The sequence below is a fragment of the Leopardus geoffroyi genome, chromosome C1 (genome assembly GCF_018350155.1).
Source record: "Leopardus geoffroyi isolate Oge1 chromosome C1, O.geoffroyi_Oge1_pat1.0, whole genome shotgun sequence".
In the NCBI taxonomy this organism is placed as follows: Eukaryota; Metazoa; Chordata; class Mammalia; order Carnivora; family Felidae; genus Leopardus; species Leopardus geoffroyi.
Genome location: NC_059328.1, coordinates 188,606,871 through 188,622,879, shown reverse-complemented (window position 1 = coordinate 188,622,879; position 16,009 = coordinate 188,606,871). Strand labels below are relative to the sequence as shown.

The 16,009-nt window shown below is 40.0% G+C and overlaps 1 pseudogene; it reads right to left on the bottom strand.

The window, feature by feature from the left end:
* Window positions 1–455: 455 nt before the first annotated feature.
* LOC123599324 lies at window positions 456–892 on the bottom strand (annotated as a pseudogene).
* Window positions 893–16,009: the final 15,117 nt, after the last annotated feature.

Sequence of the window (16,009 nt, the reverse complement as noted above, 5' to 3'; positions counted from 1 at the left end):
AGCGATGTGATACCAATCACAGATACACAAAATGCTCAATTCAGTATTCAAACACATATAGCACATGGAACTCTGTGTGATTACCCTATTATTTTTGAAAATCCTCCTTGCTTTTTCTGTAACCAAAAATATGCAATTGTTAATTGATTGCTGTTGTTTGTTTGTTTGTTGGTTGGTTAGTTGTCAAATGATCTTATATTGAAATATTTTCCTTGGGGCACCTGGGTGGCTCAGTCGGTTAAACATGTCTAACTTCGGCTCAGGTCATTATCTCGCGGTCTGTGAGTTCAAGCCCTGCATCAGGCTCTGTGCTGACAGCTCAGAGCCTGGAGCCTGCTTCAGATTCTGTGTCTCCCTCTCTCTCTGCCCCTCCCTTGCTTGCATTTTGTCTCTCTCTCTCTCTCAAAAATAAACACTTAAAAAATTAAAAAAAAAAAAAATTTCCTCTGTAGTTCCTAACTAGCTGGATATTCCTCTGTACCATTATTGATGTCATCTATGATGTCATGAAGGTGGCGGCCATCAACACTGCAGCCCACAGACTGGACAGTCCCCAGGATCTCTTTAATGTTTCCAGAGAGTTGTCTGACTAATATCGGTGCTGCATCTGTGGGGCAATGTTGAAGGCTTTGATAATCAGGGCAGAGGCAGAAGGTAGCACTTCAGTCTGGGCCTGTCAGTTCTGAATGGTCACTTTCACTGTAATCCTCAGACCCATCCAATCACCAGTTGCCTTGGCGATGTCATCACCAAACTTTTTTGGAGACAGATCCAGCGGGCCGATCTTCAGGGCCAGGGCAGACATGGCACCTACTTCACCATCAGTGCACCTCAGATATACAACTTTGATTTCGTTGGGGTCAAACTCAGGCAGCATGGTAGAGACAGCTGGTGATGGATGAACCTGGATTCAGGATGACCAAAGACAGTTGCATCTTCGCCTCCTCTGAGCCAAAAAAGCCAAAAGCTGTTAATTGTTTTTTAACACAAGATTTCAGAAGTATGTGACTGAGAAAGTGAAAATCTCCCAAAATCCCATGCCCCAGAAAAAACACTGGTAATAGTTTGATATATATTCTTCAGTGTTTTTTCCCTTTAACTATCACACACATGCACACACACACTAATATATATACTGTGTATATACACACTTATATATAGGGGCCCCCGGCTGGCTTGGTCAGAAAAGGATGCAAATCTTGATCTCCGGGTCCTGAGTTCCAGCCCCATGTTGGGCTAGAGATTACTTTAAAACATAAATGAGGGCGCCTGAGTGGCTCAGTCAGTTAAACATCTGACTTCAGCTCAGATCATGATCTCACGGTTCGTGGGTTGGACCCCCACGTCAGGCTCTGTACTGACAGCTCAGAGCCTGGAGCCTGCTTCAGATTCTGTGTCTCCCTCTCTGTCTGCCCCTCCCCTGCTCACGGTCTGTCTCCCTTTCTCTCTCTCTCTCAAAAATAAACATTAAATAAAAAAATTTTTAAATAATAATAATAAATAAAATAAAACACACACATACATATGCCCTCTAAAAAGTTTGTACCAAATACACACAATTATATTCATTTATATACACAATTATTGTTATTAACAGATACAGGACTATATTATGCAGTCTGTAGTGCAGGGCTGAGACTAGAATAAGGCAAGAGAAGAGAAAGACTAGGATGTAAAATTGAAGGAGGCACTCACTCTCAGGGTCCAGCCCTGCACTCCTACTACTCTAAGAGTATCTCCTTAGGTGTTCTGCTTGAGGCCTAGGCCTTGCCTCACCTAGTCCCAGTTCCTCCTGCAACTTGCTTTTTATTTTTCCCAATTAATTTATCCTCCCATATAGAACTATCTTTTTTCAGTGGCTGCATAATCTCCTTTTTTTTTTTTTTTTAACGTTTATTTATTTTTTTGAGACAGAGAGAGACAGAGCATGAACAGGGGAGGAGCAGAGAGAGAGGGAGACACAGAATCTGAAATAGGCTCCAGGCTCTGAGCCGTCAGCACAGAGCCCGACGCGGGGCTCGAACTCACGGACCGTGAGATCATAACCTGAGCCGAAGTCGGACGCTTAACCAACCAAGCCACCCAGGCGCCCCTACATAATCTCCTTTAATGAATAGATCATAACTCCAATCATCCTTTGAAGGACATTAGTTTCTAATTTTCTAGTGAGCATCTGTGTTATATACATCTGTGCCTATTTGTGTTAGAATTTCTGTGTTAAATTTCTAAAAGAGAATAACTGGGTGAAAGTATAGGATGCACTTTTTTTATATATAACTAAAGGCATTTTGCCCTGAAGAATATTTGTTCTAATTTCTACTCCCATCAAAAATGCCTTTTCTGTGGTGCCTGGGTGGTTCAGTCGGTTGAGTGTCTGACTTCGGCTCAGGTCATGATCTCACAGTTCATGAGTTCGAGCCCCATGTCGGGCTCTATGCTGACAGCTCAGAGCCTGGAGCCTGCTTCGGATTCCGTGTCTCCCTCTCTCTCTGCTCCTCCCTTGCTCACACTCTGTCTCTCTCTCTCTCAAAAACAAATAAACATTAAAAAAAAATGCCTATTCCCTGGGGTGCCTGGGTAACTCAGTCAGTTAAGCATCTGACCTCAGCTCAGGTCACGATATCGAGGTTCATGGGTTCAGGCTTCACGCTAGAGTGTGGAGCCTACTTGGGATTCTCTCTCTGTCTCTCTGCCCTTTCCCCGCTTTCTCTCTCTCTCTCTCTCTCAAATAAATAAATAAACAAAATCTTTTTAAATAAATGCTTGGTCCCTAACACTCTGACCAACCCTCGGTATTATGAATTTTTAAGAGCTTTGGAAGTGGATAAAATAATAGGTAAAAACAGGTAAAAAAATAATTGTAATAATAATAGGTAAAAAGGCAAAAATAATAGGTTGTTTTGGTTTTAACCTGCATTTCTTTATTTTTTTATCTTGCATTTCTTTTTCATTTTTAAAGATTTTATTTTTAAGTAATCTCTACATCCAGTGTGGTGCTTGAACTTACAATGCTGAGATCAAGAATCCCATGCTCCACCGACTGAGCCAGACAGGTACCCCTAACTTGGATTTCTTTAAATGATATAGGCATTTCTTCCTCTTAATTAACTACTGGTATTATTCCTTTTGAGAATTGCATGTTCTTTCTTGCTCTTTGGCAATTTCTTCTCAACATTATTTTTTTCTTGAAATTTATAATATCTTTGTAAAGTAGTCTTTTTAGTCTTTAGTCTTTCTAGTCTTTTTTTTTCTAAATACATTTTGAAAATATATTTTCCCTGATTTATTTTCTGTCATTTTGTCTTTTGATGTTGCCCAGTCATCACTTTTGTTTGTTTTGTTTTAATTTTTCTTTGAATTTTTTTTTAAAGTAATCTCTATGCCAAAAGTGGGGCTCAACTTCAGGATGGCAAGTCACATGCTTACCAACTGAACAAGCCAGGTGCCCCGAGTTCCAAGTAGGATCCACACTCAGTGTGGAGCCTGACATGGGGCTTGATCCCATCACCCTGGGATCATGAACTGAGCCGAAATCAAGAGTTGGACACTCACCCAAATGAGCCACACAGGTACCCCAATTCACTGTCACTTCGTAGTATGTTTTGAAATCAAGAAGTGTGATTCCTACCCCTTTGTTCTTTTTCAAGGTTATTTTGGCTTTCCTGGCTTTCTTTTTCTTTCTTTCTTTCTTTCTTTCTTCTTTCTTTCTTTCTTTCTTTCTTTCTTTCTTTCTTTCTTTCTTTCTTCTTTCTTTCTCTTCAGAGAGAGTGAGAGAGTGCTAACAGGGGAGAGGGGCAGAAAGAGAGAGAGAGATAGAGAGAGAGATAGAGAGAGAGAGAGAGAGAGAGAATCCCAAGCAGGTTCCATGCTCAGCATGAAGGAGACGTGGAGCTCAATCCTATGACCTTGGGATCATGGCCTGAGCCAAAATCAAGAGTCAGATGCTCAACTGACTGAGCCACCCGGGCAACCGTCCCATGATTTTTTTTAAGGACTTTTGCTATGGCAGTATTATCAACAAATCCCTCTCAAAGGCACTTTATTTACTGACTTCAGTCTTGTGGTCTAGAAACAGGATGCAAAAAGATATAGAATTTTCAGACTCTCTGAATACTTGCCTTCTCTAATTAGGCATAAAAGATGCCAAACACCGTAATATTTGATTGCTACCTATAGGGAATCATTAGTTTCAAGTATAAGTGTAACTTAGTGTTATGCCTACATCCAGAAACCAGATTGTGAATCAGATGTTGTAGCACTTGGTTTACCATCACTACCTTGAAAACTTTCCTCCCATTTTATGTCTATGTGCCAAATGACTGCAACTTTCATTCATGCCTATTAGTACCCTATTAATTCCTGCTTATTTATGCCTGATAGTATGGCATGAAGTCAAAAAGTGAGACACTTTGGGGCGCCTGGGTGGCGCAGTCGGTTAAGTGTCCGACTTCAGCCAGGTCACGATCTCGCGGTCCGTGAGTTCGAGCCCCGCGTCAGGCTCTGGGCTGATGGCTCAGAGCCTGGAGCCTGTTTCTGATTCTGTGTCTCCCTCTCTCTCTGCCCCTCCCCCGTTCATGCTCTCTCTCTGTCCCAAAAAAAAAAAAAAAAAAAAAAAAAAAGTGAGACACTTTGACTAGCAAGCAAATTCTATATCTTATTTTGTAAAACATCTCTTAATGTTTTACAAAAATGAATTAATCATCGATTTGATTTAGCTTTAACTGCCCTGGCCAAAATTATAATTCTGAGAATTACTATTATATGTTCTAATACAAAATGTAGACCATGCATGTAGAACTCATTCTAGGATACTTGCATTAAACACTATAATACATTATATGAGTAGTATCTTAGTGTCCTTGTCAAAATTAGCATTTGGATATTCATCTGCTAGGGTTAGCTGGAGTTAGCTGACAATACCTTTTTGTGATAAGTATTTCCCTTTCTTTGCAAACTGCTCTACCATGTATGTTTATTTGCTCCATTAGTGTAAGTCTTCCCGTATTACCATTAATAATGTAGCTTTCTACCCAATAGTATCAAAAACTAAAAGTTAATTCAATCTTCTACTTCATTGTACTTTGTCTTCCAAGCCATAAACTTAAAGAAAAAAATCTACAAGGGTGCCTCGGTGGCTCAGTCAGTTAAGCGTCTGACTTCAGCTCAGGTCATGATCTCATGGCTTGTGGGTTCGAGACCCGTGTCAGGCTCTGTGCTGACAGCTCAGAGCCAGGAGCCTGCTTCGACTTCTGTGTCTCCCTCTCTCTCTCTGCCCCTCCTTGCTCACACTCTGTCTCTCTCTCAAAAAATAAATAAACATTAAAAAAAATTTTTTTAAAGTCTACACCTTATTTATTTACTTTTTAGTACATTTAAATCCTTGAGGGGTATAGCATCACACAGATTCTGTAGCCAATGGCTTTAGCAGGAAGGTTGCTATGGAATACAAGAACCATGCCACTGTTTCCACGAGCACAAATTACTTTTCCCCAGATCACTGTGGTTTTGCTTGGTTTGCCACCAGGAGTCACTGTATTATGTATCCTTTGCTTTGTACACATAAGCGTATCTCTTGTCTAGATAGAATTCAGTTTCATCTTGAGCATAAACACATTCAGTTTCAAGAGGAGCCATGTGCTCCCTCTGGTTCCAGAGACCCCATTTATAGCCAGCAAAAATGGCATTGGACCACAGCTTTCCAAACATATTTGTTTTTTTAGGAGTCCTGTTCCCAGCAGGCCTCCATAGATTCCAAGATGGTGGAAAGAGAAACATAAACTTTTTAACTAGCCAGAAAATCAACATGAACGAACATCTTCAAACTTCAGAAACAGATTCAACAGTAACCTGGCAGAGTCAGGCAGAAGGTTGCTACATAGTACAGAACAATGGTCCTTAAACTTGTGGCCACTATTAAATCCAGATTCCTAGATGTCCTGGTCAGCTTCAATGTGTAACGGCATGGTGTTGAGCTTTCTCAACTGAATTTAAAAGTTGTTTCAATTGTACTTTCACAAATCTGTTGAGACAACATAGATTAATAACAGATTCATTGTTAAGAGTGTGGGCTCTAAAGTTAAATTACCTGGATTTTTTTTTAATTTTTTTTTTTTTTTTTACATTTATTCATTTTTGAGAGACAGAGAGACTGAGCACAAGCGGGGGATGGGCAGAGAGGGAGACAGAATCCGAAGCAGGCTCCAGTCTCCAAGCTGTCAGCACAGAGCCCAACCTGGGGCTCAAACTCAGGAGCTGTGAGATCATGACCTGAGCCAAAGTCGCACACCTAACCGACTAAGCCACCCAGGCGCCCCAAAATTACCTGGATTAAAATCTCAGCTCTGCCACTTTCTAATTGTGTAACCTTGAGTCAGTTAACTAATCTGTCTATGACTTGAGTTCCTTATATGAAAAGTAGGAATAATAATATTGCCTTCCTCATGGGGTTATAACAAACTCTAAATTAGTTAATATATATAAAACATTTGGAAGAGTGCCTAGCATATAAAGATTACTTAATAAATGTTGGCCTATTAGACATTATTATCAAGGTGTCTTAATTTGTAATATATAGAGGAACTTCATGAACTCTTTGAAATTCTGTACAGAATATTGGAAGTATATGTATACTGCATTGTCTGGAGGGTTCATATTTTATCACATTCTCAATGAGTTTCCATGGGTGTAAGTCTTAAGAACCATTGTCTTTCAATTAAATATCCTAGAATTGTTTACAAATTCACATAATTTTAAAAGTTTCTCTACTGTACGTAAAATTATAAGTTCAGCTGACTCTTGAACAAGACAAGGATTAGGGGTACCAACCTTGCTCAAAAATTTGCACGTAACTCTTCACTCCCCCAAAACTTTACTAATAGCTTACTGTTCACTGGAAGCCTTACTGATAACACAAATAGTGGATTAACACATATTTTGCATGGTATATGTATTCTATACTGTATTCTTACAATAAAGTAAAAGAAAATGTTTAAAAAATCATAAGGAAGAGAAAATACATTTACAGTACTGTACTGTATTTATAAAAAAAAAATTCCATGTACAAGGGCATCTGCACAGTTCAAACCTGTGTTGCTCAAAGGTCAACTATATATTATTATCTTACCTTACTTTTAGTGTAATTTATTTATTTATTTTCAAATGTTTATTTATTTTGGGAGATAGTGGGGGAGAGAGGATCCCAAGCTGGCTCCAAACTGTCAGGGTGCAGCCAAGCATGGAGCTATATCTCACAGACAATGAGATCACGACCTGAGCTGAAATCAAGAGTCAGATGCTCAACAGAGTGTGCCACCTAGGCACCCCTTAGAAGGGAAAATACAGATGAGAAGGAAACATATAAAAAAAATTAGCAATAGTTCTCTTGAGGTAGTAGTTTCATTTATTTTTTTATTTTCTTCTTTAAATTTTCTTTACTTTCCAAATTTTCTGAAATCTCCAATCTTGGTTTTGTAATCAGAATTTAATACAATTTTAAGGATAGAAAAAACAAATCTGACAAAAATTGAGACATTTTATTAAAAAATCTACCTCAAAAAAAAAAAAAAGAAACAAATTTTATCACACTTCTCTTTAACACCAAGTACTAGAAGACAGGAAAAATTAGCCACAAATGTGAGGAGGGAAAATGATTCTGATCCAAGAATCCTATACCCAGCTAAGCTGTTCGTCATATGTACTACACCAGGAAGTATTCTCATACATTCTTCATTCTTTCAAGGACCCTTTAAATATTCTGTATGTGTACATTTTGTAGAACTATATTACTGAGGGAAGTACCCTAGCTCACCTTCAAATAATTTAGCTTAGAAAAAGCTATGGGGGCACCTGGGTGGCTCAGTTGGTTGAGTGTCTGACTCTTGGTTTTGTCTCAGGTCATGATCCCAGGGTCATGAGACCTAGTCCCTCATCAGGCTCCACGCAGATTCTCTCTCTCCCTCTGACCCTCTTCCCCACTCATGCACTCTCTCTCTCTCTCAAAAAAAAAAAAAAAAAAAAAAAAAAAAAAAAAAAAAGCTATGGTAAAAGGAAGTATCACATGCTTAAATAGTAAGTTAATCCCAAATGAGTTATAAAAAAACAACAACAAAAAACGTTTCAAGTAAATTTTCCCACTTATTTACTCAAAAGTTTCTTAAGAAAAAGAAACCAGGACTCTTTGCTTCCTGTTAAGCATTTTAAAGTAAAGTTCTCTCTTGGCAAATAACACCTACTTACTTGAGAAATTTTCATCACAAAGCAGAGGTGGGAAGAAATCAGCCCTCAGGTGTTTGGGCTGCATCCCATAGCATGTGATCAACTGACTTTAGTAACTCAAGCCAAGTAATAAACAAAGAGTGAATTTGATGTCTGTGCAGGACCCAACTTGATGGGGAATCAAGGGAATTCAAAAACAATCATCCAACATTACATGGTTTCAGCCTTTGTTTTTCAGAACACTATAATTTTTCACAATGTTTGCCTTGAACTTGCTATTATTGAATATATCCCTTCCTGTGGATTCTTTTGAAGGTCTCTCATCATGTCGCCCTGAGGGCCATATTTGTTCCAGAAGTGCAATGAAAAGCATGCTAGACATAGTCAAGATGCCTGGATTCTAGTCCAGCTCTGCTAGTTAGGAAAGTGATCCTTCAGCTAGTGATCAAAACACTCTTTCTGAGCCTTAGTGTCCTTATTCCTCACTACTTCAGTCAGAGTTAAATAAATTAATGATTGCAAAAATGATTTGAACACTTCTAGTTCTAATCTTTTTTCCCATTTTTCCAGGAACCCAGAATTCTTATGTTACCCTGGAACCTTCAAATAATTGGGAAAATAAGTCAATAGACTAACTTAGAGTAGGATGATAGTGTTATCTCTAATGTGTTATCTCTAGTGGTGTATTTCTATTTCAAAAGAAGTATCTTATAATTAAAGTGCATGCTGGGGTGCCTGGGTGGCTCTGTCAGCTGAGCATCTGACCCTTGATCTCATGGTCATGATCTCACAGTTTGTGAGTTCAAGCCCCAAGTTGGGCTCTGTGCTGACAACATGGACCCTGCTTGGGATTCTCTCTCTCCCTCTCCCCCAGTCACATTCTTTCTCTCTCTCTCTCTCTCTCTCTCTCTCTCTCAGAATAAATGAATAAACTTAATTTTTTAAAAAGCGCATGCTATTCTCTTCACCTGGAAAAACCTTTGTGTTTACCAGGCAAAATTCTATCCATCCACCAAATGGATGGGTAGAATCCTGCAAGCTTCCTAGTGAAACCTTTCCAAATTTTCCTTAAAGAGTTGCTACTCCCTCCTGTGAATCCCATCACCCTTTGCACATGCTTCCATTATGCTTGTCACTTTAAGGGTTAGCACATATGTTATGATGGAAACATTTGTATATGAAACAGCTGCACTGGTGTTCTTAGAGGTGAAGAGTAGAGGTGTTAGCAGGTAAGACTTTGAGGGGCAGGCATAACAAGGAAAGGAAAGATATAAGGAAAGGCAGATACAAGGAAAGGAGCTTGCAGTCAAGTTTAGTGCAGAGGTGTGAGGCAGGTAAAAGAGATACTTTTAGATAAAAAAGGATATCTGGGGGCGCCTGGGTGGCTCAGTCAGTTGAGCATCCGACTTCCGCTCAGGTCATGATCTTGCAGTCTGTGAGTTTGAGTCCTGCATTGGGCTCTGTGCTGACAGCTCAGAGCCTGGAACCTGCTTTGGATTCTGTGTCCCCCTCTCTCTCTGTTCCTCCCTGGCTCATGCTAGTGTCTCTTCTGTGTCAAAAATAAATAAACATTAAAAAAAAAAAAGGATATCTGGTGCTCTTCAAATCACATTTCTGAGGACTGTCTCTATAAAATGACACCTCTGTTTGGTATCCTTTGGGTCTTCTCTGGGGAAAAGTTAGGATATTTAGAACCAAAAACTTTAGATGAATATTTAAACCTTTCTCTTTTACCTGCCTTGCTGCATGTAGTTTGTGTGAGAACCACATGAAATAGAATCAAAGGTGGGGCACCTGAGTGGCTCACTCGGTTGAGCATCTGATTTTAGCTCAGATCATAATCTCACAGTTCATGAGTTTAAGCCCCGCATTGGCTCTTTGCTGTCAGCACTGAGACTGCTTCAGATCCTTTATCCCCCCGCCCCTCTGCACCTCCTGCTCTCTCTCTGTCTCTCAAAAGTAAATAAACATTAAAAAAAAAAAAAGAAAGAAAAGAAAGAAATAGAACCAAAGAATATTAAAGCTGTCTAGTCCCACCATACATTTTACAGATAACAAAACTAAGGTCTAGAGAACTTAGGACATGTTGAAAGCTTAAGGACATGGGGGCTCAGTCAGTTAAGAGGCCGACTTCGGCTCAGGTTATGATCTCATGGTTTATGAGTTCGAGGCCTGTATCGGGTTGTGTGTGGTCATGGAGTCTGCTTTGATCCTGTCTCCCTCTCTCTCTCCCCTCCCCTGCTCTCTCTCTCTCAAAAATAAACACTTAAAAAAAAGAAAGAAAGTTTAAGGACACAGATGTGGCTGAAGAGGTCTAGAACACAGATCTGACAGTGTGGCACTTTTCCCCTCTAGACTTCATTTCCTCATTTTATGCAAAATATTTAAAAATATACATAGCATCTTAGCCAATGTTCTTTCTACTGCAAGCAGGAGAAACCTTCCCAGAGGGTAGTTTATTGTAAAGATAGCCTAGCAATTAGCTCCCGATAGCTCAGTGCAAAGGCCAGACTTCTGTTTGGTTAATTCTTCACTATGCAGGCTCACTCCCATTTGTGCAGAAGGAGAAAATGTTCTCAGAGTAGGACATCTCAGTTAAGGGAATATCCCAAAAGGTATATTTCTTTTTTTTTAAATATGAAATTTATTGTCAAATTGGTTTCCATACAACACCCAGTGCTCATCCCAACAGGTGTTCATTGTGTATTGCATAGAGAAACAATTCAGCTGTCATAATAAATGAACCCTGAGAGTCTAGTGGTTTGACATAATAAAAGTTTGTTTCTCTTGTTTACAGTCCAATATAGGTTGGTGGAGGGGCTGGAGAGAAGAAGGAAAAAAGAAAGGAAGAATCAGAAGGAAAAGAGAGGGGAAGGAAAGAGAGGGGAAGGAGGAGGTAGGACAAGGAGGGGAAGGGGCTCTGCCCCATATAATCATTCAAGAACACTGGCTTTTTCCATCTTGTGGCTCCACCCTTCTCTTTGTCTTCAAAGTCCTCTCCATTCAGCAGGAAAATGGATAGCCAAAGAGTGAGGAGTGTGCTTGTGAGGTTTTTATGGACCTAGAAGTGGTGCCTTTCAGTCCTGCTCACATTCTGTTGGCCAGAACACAGTCACATGGCCACCCAACTGTATTGGAGACTGGCAAATGAATTCTGGCTTGGGCTAGGAAGAGAAGAACCCAGTCAGCCAGGTGGCCCATCAAGTGACCATTTCCCACTTGCTACCTTAGTAAAGCAAGAAGTGAAAAATGAATTTTTCTTTGTATTCCAAGTAAAAGCAAATGTTTTCTGATTTTAAAAAAAATAAAAGTAAAAAATAAAAATAAAATATATACAAGGATTTTATAATAGCAAAGAAGTAGAAAACAAGTTTAATATCCATTAAATGTATCTAATGATGTAAGAAAGATATTAATATACTGGTTGGAGGTATATGCACGTGAATACATACACATCCTGGGAAGGAAAAAAGTACAGCAAGATATAATGAGATAATGGCTAATTTCTTCTGTTTCTTATCTGAATTTTCCAATTTCTCTACAATGAACTCAGATTACTAGTGTAACATTTTTTAACAAGGGAAAAAAAAAACCAAATCAAAGTAGTTAAACCATGACTCATAATATCAGCACAATCAGATTAGGAAAACATTACCTTTTAAAGTGAAATCTCTTCTAGAGTCACTAGGGGATTGCCAAGACCTTGTATGTAATGTTAAGAAAAAACTGCCTCAAAATATAAGTGATCAGCTTTCATTTGTATATTTTAAAAGTTTTATAAGGACAGGGGCACCTGGGTGGCTTAGTTAGTTAGGTGGCCGACTCTTGATCTTGGCTCAGGTCATTCTAGCCCGGTATCGGGCTCTGAGCTGATAGCATGGAGCCTGCTTGGGATTCTGTCTCTCCTTCCCTCTACCCCTCTCCCCTGCTTGTTCTCTCTCTCTCAAAATAAATAAATAAATTTTAAAATTTTTATAAGACAGGAACATGTCAAAGGGACACAAAGACCAACCTGAAAGAACTCCAGATGGCCAAAATGAGAACAATTTGAGTAATAAAGTTAATACATGTTGGTTTACAACTCAAAGTAAAAATTCGTATGAGTCTTTTAGATAAAAATGAATTAATGAATAAATAAATGGGGAAGAAGAAACAAATCTTCCTGACAAAAGAATTCCATTTAATATATGTAAATGCTCCCTCTTCCAGGAGGTGAGCTTCATCTCCATGCCTTGTCCTACCCCATTCCTCCTCCACTGGTTTTTCCGGGGAGGATGGCCTCTACCCACAACGTGGGGCTCAGATTCCTGACTAGAGATCAAAAGTTGCATGCTCTGGGTGCCTAGGTGGCTCAGTCAGTTAAGATTAGGCGTCAACTCTTGATTTTGGCTCAGGTCAAAATCTCATGGTTCGTGAGTTTCAGCCCTGAGTCAGATACAGTGCTTACTAAATAAATAAATAAATAAATAGGACAATCTGAGAAACTGTCACAGCCCAGAGGAGCCAAAAGATGCATACTATGATATTGTGGATGGAATCTGGAATGGAAAAAGGACATCAGGGAAAAAAACTAATGAAATCCAAATAAAGTGTGGAGTTCAGTTAACAGTAATGGGCCAATATCAATTCCTTAGTTGTGACAAATGTACTGTAGTAATTAAGAAAAGATGTTAACAATAGAGGAAACTGAAGAGGATTTTATGGGCACTCTGTACTAACTCTGCAACTTTTCTCTAAGTCTAAAATTATTCCAAAATTAAAACTTTTATTTAAAAATTCTTAGGGTATCTGAGTGGCTCAGTCGGTTAAGCATCGACTTCGGCTCAGGTTGTGATCTCAGGATTCTTGAGTTGGAGCCCACATTGAGCTCTGCACTGACAGCACAGAGCCTGCTTTGGATCCTTTGTCTCCCTCTCTCTCTGCCCTACCCCTGCTCGTTCTCTCTCTCTTTATCTCTCTCTCTCAAAAATAAAGTAAACATTTAAAAAAAATAAGATAAATTAAAATAAATTAAAATTCTTATAGAAAATGGGAGAAAAGATAACTCTTTGGAGGGAGCCATGGATTGCAAAATACACTTTAAAATAAGCTATTTCCCCCTTGAAAGTGGCCCTGTCAAAGGACAGAAGCCATGAGGGAGAGGGTGAAGTGCCTTTAATTTTATAAATGTGTTTTAGGGCAGAACTTATTAGCATTTTGTCTAAGAACTCCAGGCTCAGCATTTATGAGGAAATTTTTAGAATGTTCACATAAGCAACATAAGGACCTGCCTGTCCTTGCCCGGGGCTTTATTCATCTGTCCCCAGTTTTCTGGTAGAAGCTGTGGCTTTGACATCTAAAGGAACATTTTCCCACTGATTTCTCATGCTAGCCTGGGGCCTCTGAGAACAGGGGGGGGGGGGGGGGGGGGGGGGGGGGGGGGTGAGCCTTCAAGCAAGCTCTGAATTTGGGGAGGGCCAGCAGGGGGGTGATTATGCAGACAGAGCTTTCTGCATTTTCCCCTCCTCCGCTTGGCAGCACAAGTACAAAGTTCTGGAGATAAAAGGCTTCCATTAATACCAAACCCATGGAAGTCAAAGAGATTTCTTGACTATGGGTAGGTCATAACCACAATTTCTTTTTCTTTCTTTCTTTCTTTTTTTTAAACATGTTTATAAATCAAAGTCAAGATTTTGACTCCCTTGGGCTACTTTCCAGCTTCTATACCACAGGAGTGCAGTAAAGATTCAAATGACGAGTAGAAGCAAATGCCTTAATCCATGGCAGCTCCTTTTCCAGCTTCCAAGGACGGGAAGGAAATAGGGAAACAATAGGAACTGTCTTTTCCTCCTATGCAACGTTATTGTTCTGTGCTCCATAGATATCTACTTTCTTCATTCGTCATTTATTCAGTGAGCTGCCTCCAATGCACTGAGGGATTCACACCCACTTTTACACCCGAACCTTATCATCAACACTGTTCCACTTCCTTCACTAATGTACTCTCTGGCAACAATCTCCTTCCTCATTTGTTAATTTATTCATTCAAAAACTATTTATTGAGTAGATCCTTTTCTACTGAATTGGGTGCAGGAGGTGGGGTGATGCTCAAGACAAAGTAGATCCTGCTCTCTGGGGATTTTCGGTCTACTGGAGGAGGCAGACATAACTGAGATACTGAAAAGTCTGGGGTAGACGGATGAGAAAATGTTAGAAATGTGGTTGGGGAAAGCTTCTTAGAGGAAGAAATCTATGTACTACAACCTGAATGAGAAATCCGTGCTGTGCTGAGTTGGAGGAAGAGTATTTCAGACAAAGGTAACTGGAAGTCCTAAGACCCTGAGGCAGGAATGAGCTTAAAGTGCTCCAGGATCCATGTGGCTGGAAGGCTGTGATGAAGAACAGAATGAAAGGAGATAAGGCCAGACAGATAAGCAGGGCCCACATCTCAGAAACCATGGAAGTCCTAATGAATTTTGATTTCCAGGTCATGGGGAGTCATTAGAGACTTAGTTACAAGCAGGGAATTAACATGATTTGCTCACTTGTCTTTGGAGGGGGTAACTTTTCCCTTTAACCCTTTACTCTTTACACAAATCCACCAATTGTTTATATTTTTACCCTCGTTTTTTTTTTCTCTCCCATCTTGTAAAACCTCTCCTATCTTGCAAAATAAACATATCAACAACAACCAAAGCCCCTCCCTGAACTCCACTTCCCTTTCCAACTGCTGACCTCACTCTTCTCTGGCAGCTTCTCCATCTCCTTCCACTAGGCTACCTTACCTCTGCCTAGGTGGCTCACGTTTCACTTGGCTAACACCTATTTCTTCAGGTCTCACCTTAAAAGTTATTTCCTCAAGGAGACATTCCTTAACCTCGAAGCTGGAAAATCTCTTTGCTCTGTATTTTCCTAGAGTACTGTACTGTCCCATCACATCATTCCTCACACCTTGTTACAAATTACCCACCTGTCACCTGCTTTCTGCCCTGTGCTCCATGAATACAGAGACTGTTTATCTTTTTTCTTTTTTTTTTTAGATTTTCTTTCTTTTTATTTATTTATTTATTTACTTACTTACTTATTTACTTATTGGATCTGCACCCAACATGGGGCTTGAACTCACAAACCCGACATCAAGAGTTGTATGCTCTACTGACAGAGCCAGCCAGGTGCCCTGAGACCGTTTTTCTTGTTCACTGCCATATCCCTAGCATCTGACACAGTGCCTAAAACAAAGCTAGTACTCAAGCAATACTTGCTAGTGAATGTACAGCTGATCTTCAGGTGTCTAGTACTTGCAAGGGCCATATATTGTTGAAGTGAGAGCTACAATGTGACAAGTGTTTTTTGGAATCCCAAAGGTTTCTGTTAACTCTGTCTATGGATTGTTAAATTGGATGAGCAGCAGGTAAAGAATTTGCACTGACAGCAGTGGACACAGCAGACTGAATAACGGCAGATTTCTGGCCTCATTCTCCAGGGTAGCTAATTCCCCACCCAGAGACTCTTCAACAGCCTAAAACAGGCTTGTTTTACTGTGGATGTCTCTCTGTTTCAGGCCTTTGCTCAAACACAGAAGCTTTGGGGTAACAGTTTGGCCTGAGGAATTTCACTCCCTTCAGAGTCCGGGTTTATACCCTGGCCCTAGCTTCTACTAGACCATAGGGGTTGTCCTCCTGGGTAACCTCCTCTTCTGTCTGACACTAGTCCTCACTGTGGAGTCCTGAGTATGGACAGCAGCAGCCAAATGACATAAAAGTCAGGACTCTGAAGTCACTTAGCCAGGGCTCCAATCTCAGCTCTTGCACTTTCT